The sequence below is a fragment of the Charadrius vociferus genome, unplaced genomic scaffold (assembly GCF_000708025.1).
Source record: "Charadrius vociferus isolate BGI_N301 unplaced genomic scaffold, ASM70802v2 scaffold549, whole genome shotgun sequence".
Classification (NCBI taxonomy): domain Eukaryota; kingdom Metazoa; phylum Chordata; class Aves; order Charadriiformes; family Charadriidae; genus Charadrius; species Charadrius vociferus.
The window spans coordinates 2,037,711-2,046,981 of NW_009650103.1; the positions used below are offsets into that span (position 1 = coordinate 2,037,711).

General features: G+C 55.5%; 1 protein-coding gene across 2 annotated transcripts in view; it reads left to right on the top strand.

Moving 5' to 3' along the window:
- OLFM1 (olfactomedin 1) overlaps positions 1-9,271 on the top strand; it is a 35,460-nt gene that overhangs the window by 644 nt on the left and 25,545 nt on the right. The window lies entirely within an intron of this gene.

Below are 9,271 nucleotides of genomic sequence, written 5' to 3' on the forward strand. Positions count from 1 at the left end.
GTCACCCCCCCTCCACACCGCCACCACCACCCTCCCCCCCCTCCACACCAGCTCCTCGTGTGGGGGTAGCTTTGCTGATTTTCGGTGACATTTAAATGTCCCTTGATGTTTCCATCTGTGACAGGCTTGTGGGAGAGAGAAGCATCTTATTTATCTCCCTCTCCCCCCTCTGCCTTTTATTTTTATATATTTATATATGTAAGTGGGTTTTTTTACTGGATTTTAATGTTTGCATGTACTGTCCCGGCCCCTGGACTGAGTGAGTAGTGGGGCTCCGGGGGGGTGGGGAGGGAGCAGGGAAGGAGGCGCACAAAAGCCATCTCTTGCAAGTGGAAATAAAACTCCATTTGACTTAAGCTAACTGGGGAGAGGCAGGCAGGGAGGTGGTCTTTTGGATTTGGTGCGTGTCCCCGTCCCCGTCCCCCCCCCAGTCGCTGAGGAAAGAAAGAAAAGTAATTGCAAGAGGACGCTCTGGATGGTGGGGTTAATTGTGATGCTGCCTGGAAGCAAAAAAAAAAGAAAGAAAAAGAAGCTATAAATAGGAGGGGAATGGAGGCTTCTTAGTGTAGGAGCAATTAGCAGCTGGGCTCTCATCCTGGATGCTTTATGTAGATTTTTTTTTTTTTGCCTTTCTCCTGCTGACAATGCGCTCTCCTGTCACTGCTCTATTGCTGAAGTTTCAGTAGCTGCAGCCTTTGGGCTTTGCACCCTCAGAGTATTTCTGCTGCCCCCAGGAAGAAATGGCTCAAGTAAGAGCTGCCTTAATTGCATGGAGCCCTCCAGAGAAGGGATGAGGAGGCAGTAACTCGGGGGAGAAAGAAAAGAAATCCAAGAGCCGTGTGGATGAGGAGGGGTGGGAAGGAACCAGAGCTGCAAGTGAGTGCCCAGGAGAAGCCCATTGTGTGCGAGAGGATGCACGGGGAGCGCGCATGCGCCGCGCTGGACAAAGCAGCCAGAGACCGCCAGCTTTGCTCGGGAATCAGCAAAAAGGGGCTTCACGCTCCGCACCCGGCCCGGCCGAGGGTACGGCCAGCCCGGGGCCATGGCAGCATCCTGGCCAAGCGGTCTGGTGGGGCTGCCCCTTTGTCCCTCCGGCCTGCCCTCCTGCCCGGCCCCAGGGAGCGCATCCGCAGCCTGGGGGCCTGGGTGGTGCCCCCCTCCCCAGGGGCTCCTTTTCAGCCTTGTCAGCTTCCATCTCTCTGCATTGGTGGTGTCTTTCAAGGACACCGAGTTACCACCTCTTGTGCCAAGGATGCTGCTGTGCCTGGCTACTTTTTCCTTTTCTTGCTTTCTCTCTCTCTCTTTTTTTTTTTTTTTTTTTTTTTTTTTTTGTGAATGCAGCACTCCAACTTTTCACCCAACTTTAAATCAGGGTGGGGATGGGGGATCAAATCTGCTCCGAACCGTGGGGCTGAGCGCTGTGGGCTGACTTTGGCCGAGTTCCGTCCCTGCCCGCTGGCGGGAGGTGGGAAGCCCCTTCTGAAGCCCTGAGCCGCTTTGGGCTGGGGCTGGTTTCTGGTTTGCAGTGGCTACCAGGGCTCTGCTGCCTGCAGGTACCCGAGTCCCGCCAGGCCCCACGCACAGCTCTCCCGCCGGCGTGCCTGCTGCCTCGCTTGGCACTGCAGAGCCCTTTCAGAGTTTTAGCATCTCATTCCTGTAGCACAGCTGCCAGATGCAATCCCCAAATACGCCTTTCAGCCCAGGCACCGCCCAGCTCAGCGTCTTCCACGTTTAATTCGGTGCCGGATTCACATCTCCATCACACGCGTGGAGTCTCTCCCATCCCCTACAGAGATCCCGTGCCCGGGGCGGTGGGGGGGGAATGGTGGTTCGGGGAAGAGAGGTTGCTGATTTAGGCAGCTTTCCCTGATGATGCAGAAGCTACTGCTGTCCCCTCCTCTCCCTCCCTGCAGTGACACTGGCAGGCCAGCGCACAAGAAAAGAAGTGGGGAGAGGGACGGTTGTTAAATGGGGCTGGAGGGGGTGAGCACATGGCTGTCCTTCCCGCTGGGTGCTGGGAAAGCTCTCCTCGTGGAGGGGAGGGAGTTGTCTTCAGGGTACTGGTACTGCAGCATCCTCTGATGGTCCCCTCCCTGGGTGGGAGGAAGGATGCACCTGCATCCCCAGGTCCGGTAGGGACTTTGAGACCTGCCTGAGGTGGGTGGTAGTCTTACCTGAGTGAAACAAGGGGACACCTGCCCCCCCATGCTCCCCAACACCCCCCTCCTTTGCAGAAGCCCCTGCCTGCCCCCCCATCCCCCGCGTGCCCCGGGCAGGCAGGGCCGGGGGGGGTCAGAGGGAGCCCTGGCCCCAGGGGGAGACCCGCACGAGGCTCTGGGATTTCTTGTAGCTGCCAAAGGGCTCCTGATTTGTCTTGCACCTTGCCTTGGCTCTCCACAGCTCAGTGATCGAAACCTGAAATGGGTGGGGGGCAGAGCCGCTGCTCGGGGCAGCACCCTCGCCCTGGCTGCGCGGGCAGCTCTGGGCAGAGGGTTCCCGGGCAAAGCGCAGGGCTTTCTCTCCTTGTCTTCTTCTCGGTGAGAGGCGGGGTGGCTCTCCTGGTGGCCATCAAGGAGCAGAGCCAACTTACGCTCTCTAAGGATCTGCTCGTCACGTGCGGAAAGATAGTGCTGCCAGAAGGGCGGAGGATTTGGGCCGCTGTAGTAAAGCCAGAGGTATGGGCAGAGGGGGTCTAGGATGCCATCTGCTTCTCTGTCTGTCTGTCCGACCTGTCCTTTGGTCCTGCCTCATGCTGGCTGGTGAGCTGTTGGGATATTACCAGTGAAAATCTCTTTGCGTTCCTCAAAGTTTCGCAGGCGCAGAGCGGGGTGGCCACCGCTCTGACATCCCCTTACCCGGTAATCATTGGAACCACGCGGGAAGAAATACCTTCCTGGAGCAGGTGGTTATTAAACATTCAGGGCTTCTGCAAGAAAAAAAAAAAAAAAAAAACAAAACAAAAACAAAAGAACAACAAACAAACCCAAAAAATCCCACACCAACAATTTTGCTATTGATTTTCCTAAAAGCACAGCAGGTTCCTCTTGGGGCTGTTTTCAGGGGAAGGGGGGAGCTGCCAGGGATGCTCGCTGCCCTCCCCAAAGCTGCCCGTGCCCCCCTGCCCCAGCAGCACCCAGTCCGGCCGTGTTGGCTCCCCTCCACCCATGGGGGGCTTCCCAGAGCCCAGTTTGGTGGCCGGGCTCTCTCTGCCCCTGTCGGGGAGGCACATAGAAACCAGTGTAGGATTAAGCTGCAAATCCGCAGCCTGTAACAGGAGGCAGCTGCCTCATCTCATAAACCAATTTGTGTCTCATTTCACTAACTTCAGCTTTAACCAATATAAAAGAAAGGTAATTTTCAGCCCTGGGTCGTATTTATTACTCGAGTTATCAGTCCTTGTAATCAGTATCAGCATCACTGTGTAAAGTAATACAAAACTAATTACTATCTGAGCGAATTAGATAGATGACGGCTGTAGACTGCGTTGACAGTGGAAGAAACTATTTCTCGAGTTATGAGTGATAAGTGTTGGCTTTGCTCTGCTGTGATGAAGCTGTGAACAAAAAGGAAGGCGGTAGGGACAGGGACGCCCGAGGAGTGTCCCTCTGGGGTTTGTTGCCTGTGGGTGCCTCAGCCGGGCTCTTTGGGTGACCCCGGCGGTCAGGGGGATGCACAAGAGGTCGAGACAGTCAAGCAGTTCTCCGAAAAGGGGAAGATGCTCTTGGGGAAACTGGGGCACAGCCTGAGACGTGTCTTAGCACCAGCAAATCCCGACCACGGGGGAAGAGCACCTCAAAATCCCGATGCTCCCCCTTCTGCGGGCTGTAGCCATCGCCACTGCCCTCCCGCAGCTGAGCCCGGGAGCACTGGTCCCAGCCTCCAGCCCAGCTTTGTCCTGGGGTTTGGCCCTGGGAAGCTTTCTCCCTGTTCAGATCCCAGGTCCCAGCTCCCTGCCTCCCTCCCTATCCCAGCAGGGAAGCAGCATTCAAAACCAGCCAAAATGCGAAAAGATTTCCAGGAAAGATAACAGCGGGGCAATGACAAGTGTCAGCGCTCGCTCTGGGAACGCGCAGCAGTGAGCGAGCCCGGAGCAGTGCCGTGGTTTCTAGCAAGCAAGATGCAGGACAAGTCTTCAGGGTAAAGGTGTTTTCTGACTGGAGGCGTGTGACTGACCCAGGGAAATACGCCAAAAAAAGTCATCATCCCGAACCAAAGCATCCGAGTAACAGGAACCCACTGCACCGACTTTCCTGGGCTGCGATGTAGCCCGGAGGCTCTGACACGTATTGGCACTCGCTGTTCGAGCACGGGTTTAATGTCAAGAGCAGCTTTAGCTACACACAGATTTAGTGAAGTGAAGACCTGCAAAGGGGATTATTCTGTTCCAGTGTAACGTTAGGAGAGTGTTCTTGCTGCTGCGGAGTGTTTCTGCTTGCTGTGCCGCTAACAAAAGGGGAGGTTTGCAGCGCGTTCGGTGTGTGGAAGGAGTAGTCCCAGTGGCCGTGGCTGGGGGTTAACCGTCCGGAGCACGTTGGGCTGTCTGTTCCCGAGAGGAGATGCGGCCGCTCCTGGAGCCAAGCTCAGCACCAGTTTCACACAAAGTCCCACCAGGAGCTGTCAGGGATCTGCAGCATCGTGTTCGTTGTTTCCAAAGCACTTTGGGGTCTTTAACTGGCATTTTCTTTTCTTCATTCGCTTTGCCCGTCTCTCCGTCCATGCCCTCCTCGTGACAGGAGGGGAAGGCTGCTCCGCGTTGGTGCAGTGCCGAGGTGACAGGGTCCAGCTCCAAGGCTGAGGCTTGTGTGAGTGATGATAGCACAGAGAGTGACAAAAAACAGGCAAAAAAAAAGCAAGGACATTTGGAAGTCAGACCCCAAAAGCAGGGAAACCTGGTACCATTTAGTTCTGTGGCATTCGTGACCTGCTGAGGGACAGGTGCCCCACGGCAAATGCAACAGAAGACTGTCCCACGCTTCAAAGGTGATGGGTACAAAGTGTCTGTTCCTTAATGAGGATGAACTTGCCCACGCTGCCTCCCGGGGTAGGTGCGGTGCCTCTTCTGCCTGGCGCTGTTCACAACCCTCCTGCTGCGCACAGGCTGGTGGGGAGTGATTTCGGGTACCTCCTGCCCCATGCCCAGGCAGTGGGGAGCGCGAGGGAAGGGGGTGAAGGTTTTACTGAGTTGAGAGCGGGATGAAAAACGCTGTCCTTCTCTCAAGAGCAGAGTCCAGGGCTCTGTCCCATCGTAACCCTGCGGTGCCGAGCAGAAAGCGGAATCCTCTCCACCCCACAGCTCCTCTGCCTCCGCGCAGTCCACGCGCCTTTGTGAGCGCAGCAGTGGGGCAGCACCGGGGACTCTGGCGGCCGACAGCAGTCAGGACTCCGGGAGGGATGCAGAGAGTCAGTGGAGGCAGCGAGTCCTCCAGAGGCCGGTTCGGACCCCCTCCATCAACTACAGGAGGGAACTCGGGAGAAAAGTCACTTAAGTCCGAGTATCTAAGGAGGATCCTTGAGGTTACACAGCAAGATCCTTCTGGAAAGGGCAGAGCTTTCCCGCAGCCCCTGGCCAGAGGGCACAGCGCATCGTGCGGGTCTCCAGTGTGGAGAGGAGGAGTTGGGAAGAGCTGGAGTCTGGGCTGTCCCGCACACTGCAGAGCAATCCCAGGGCAGACCCGAGTGTCCTGCCACAGTAGTGAGCCCTGCGCTCCCGGGACAGGAGCTGCACCCAGCTCAGCCGGACACCTCCTCCTCGCTGGAGATGATGGGTGTTAGCTGAGATGCCGCCTGCATTTACTGAGCCAGCTTGGAGCACCGGCAAGATTCGAGGCTGTTAAAATACAGGTGCACGTATTTTAAAGCAGATCCCATCCTCTCACCGTGCATTCAACAGGACTTCTCTGGCTGGGGTCTACAGACACCGTTCCCACGAAAGCTTGGGAGCAACAGGAACTTCAGCACCTCTTCTCTGAACCAGCCAGGAGGGGGAGACAGTGACCGCCGTGTCCTGCACACTCACACAAACACACACACACACATACACACGTGTTGGCCCCTTTGCAAACCTCCACCCTTGGAGGGCTCCTTGAGGCACTCACATTTTGCATTATCGCTTCCCAGCAGCGGAATTTTCCACTAAGTAGCTATTTTGGAAGACCCCGTTCTTTGCTTTTATCTATCATTCCCTCCTCTTTCTCTGCTCAGAATATCTGCATGCAAAGAGGATCTTTTTTTCCCGAAGAGTTCATCTTTCCCTGCTGTTTCCCGTGCTGACAGCCGGAGAGGCACAGGGAGGGCAGCTCTGCACCCCTGGCTTTTGTGGGCAGGGTGGGGTGGCCGGAGCGAGAACATCAGGACAAGAAAAACTTCATGGCATCACGAGGTGGTTTTAGTGGTTTTATTTTCAAGGCAATGCCCTGTGAAAAAAAAAAAAACAACAAACCAACAAACAAACAAAAAACACAAAAAAAAAACCAAAAAACCCCAAACTGATCAGGAGGAGTCTCTGCCCACCAGTTCAGCAAAACTGGTACTGAAGAGATTTCTGCAGGCGTTAGGATGGCAAGTTGCTCTTTTAAGGACAGATCCTGCTTTTGCTCTGGGAAGACCCGTCAGTGGATGCTATTGGGTCAAAAAGTCATCCTGAGTCTCCTCCTTCTCCATTTCACTCCCGTTTGTTCTCATTTGCTCCAACACGAGCAAAGGCAATGTCAGGTCTCCCACGCCAAGGTCACATCCCTACTGTTTTTTTTCCCTCTGTGTTTCGTTTTGTTGCCACCCTGGGCTCCTAAAAGCGGGGAAATCATTAGGGTAGGGAAGAGGTTTCCATGTTTGCACATCACCTACTTCAGGCGCTGAGATGACGGAGGTCATTTTCCTGCTTGATGCCCACGACCTCGCATGGCACGAGGTGACATTGCACAGCAGCGGCCACCGCCTCTTCCCGCTGGATAACCCTTCGCCCCTAAAAAAGGGAAACGGCGGCATTTCTGGGAGCCTCTTTTTTTTTGTCAGGTCTCTGCTTTGGAGCCACTGCCGTGGGCACAGCTTGCATGGCCGTGCCGCGGGCAGCCGGACCGTGTTGGGGAAGGGCTGTGCCTCCCTGCCAGCACGGGTTATCCCTATGGGCTCAGGACCATCCTGCTCCCGGCACAGGTTGTTAACACGTGAAACCACTGAATTTTCTGAAAAGGTATGGAAAAACAGCCCATCTCTTGATGTCCCTACCTGCACTCCCTTTATCTTACCAGCAAAAAAAAGACTCCCCCCAAAAAAAACCTGCCTCTGCTGCTTTTGGCTATTTCATAAACGCTGGAAGCAAGAGGAAGCAAGAAAATCACCTGGATTTCTTTCTCCCCCGTTATTACACGCAGAACCCCCCTTTCAGCTGACATAAAGGGGTTTGCTGCAGGGGAGCAGAGCAGCTCTGCTGACCGCCGCGGCACTGGGAAAAGATTCCCGGTAACGGGCCCCCTCCTTAGCAGGGACCTGTGGCTGCAGCCCTCCTTCTGTGCCTCACTGTCCCCTTCTGCAGAAGCCTTAATCATTGCAAAGCACTTGAAGGGCATAGGAATGAAATTACCTATGGGAAATGGGAGGAAAAGAGTCTTTCTTTAGTCCAGGTGGAGTCCAGAGGAAGGCAAAGGAGTGCTTGTTACCCCGCTGCATACCGTTTTAAATAATAAAGTATCTGTAGGTCTAATTCCCTTTGTATGTGTTTGGAGTAGACAAATACGAAGGGTAAACTTTACTTACAAACTCAGTTTCAAAGTGAACATTAAGATGATTTGAGTGGAGCACTCAGGTGTTTTATATGGTCTGAAATCAGATGAGCAATCAGGGTCTCGGCTGCCACAGTGCTGAGCACAGCATAAGCACCTGTTAGAGCAGAACAGGCTGAACTGGAACAGAACGGGGAGCTGTGATTTATTCTAAAAAATGGAAGCCACCTGAGGCTTTTGCCTAATGAACCTGTTCCTACAACCGCAGCCTGGAACACCTCCTTGGTGCTGAGCTCCTCGGGCACACCGCCGCACGACCTGACAGCGGTTTTGCCACGGAAAGGATGGTCGATGCCTGGGTGGGGTGAAGCTGATTTCATGGGGTGGAAATAGTTCGTCTACTTTGAGACCCCTAAGCAGGACAGCGATTCAGAGGGCAGGAGTGTTTTCTTATTGATTTCAGCAGCAGACGGACCTGTCACCTGCCTGACTTACCCAGATTGGAGCTGCTCTGGCCTGGGCAGGGGGAAAGGGCAGGGGTGACATGGTTTGAGGGTGCCGGGACGCGAGGGAAGGGAATGGCATTTCAGCTGCTGCAGCCTGTGACACGCACCAGCCGCTGCCTCCCGGCTGCCAGCGTCTGATCTGCTGCCACCTTGTCAGAGGGACAGGATCCGACCCGGCATCGGCGCTCCTGCTCCAACTCATCTCTTTTTCTCCACCTGGTGGACTCGCTAAATGTGCTTTCATTGCCGTGCTTTACAGAAACTCCCCAGCGCTCTCTGCACAAACAGCTCCACTTGGCTGTCACTGGTCTCGGCTCCCTTTGCCCAGACCAGCAGTGCCGGGGTGTGCTGGGATGATCCCACATCAAGGTCCCCAGCTAGGGGCAAGGTCCCGTTAAGGTGGGACAAGCCAGCTTAGCAGCAGTTGCATTTTGAGGCACAGCTCCCTGCCTCCCCTGTTGGGACTTGCTCCGCACGCCAGCCTGGATGCTGTGGGGCATGGAAGGGTGGGTCAAGGCCTTGGGGCGCCCCTCAGCGCCCTCTCAGCTGTAGCCAGCTCCTGGGGAGGGGGACTGTGAGACCTGTGACCCCAAGGAGCCGTGCCATCAGCAAAGCAGCTCTGGCGGTGGCAGATTTGGGGCTGGGCTGACCAGACTCCAGTGGGAATGTCGTGGCTCCCACTGGCCGGCCCGGCTGGGGGCGGTGGGGCCACGGAGCGGCGCAGGGTCTCCTGGAGCAGGGCCATGGTGGCTGCTCCAACGTGCTGAGGCTGGTGCCATGCCAGCGGAGCGAGGGGTGTCGCTTCTATCCTGTGGAGAGGATTAATTTCATAATTTGCTTTGCACGGAGTGTTTAAAAGCTCACTTAGGGAACGAGGTACAAGGAAGCGTAGATCTTTGTTGGTCGGAGACTTTGGTTCTGTAGTCACCGGGACAGTTCTGCAAAGGCCTTCGGGAAACCTGAGCTGCGAACAAGCTCCATCTCGCTGCGGACCCCGTGCCAGGCCCGTGCAGACGGGCTGTGGGGCTGTTGGCAGCGTAACGGTCA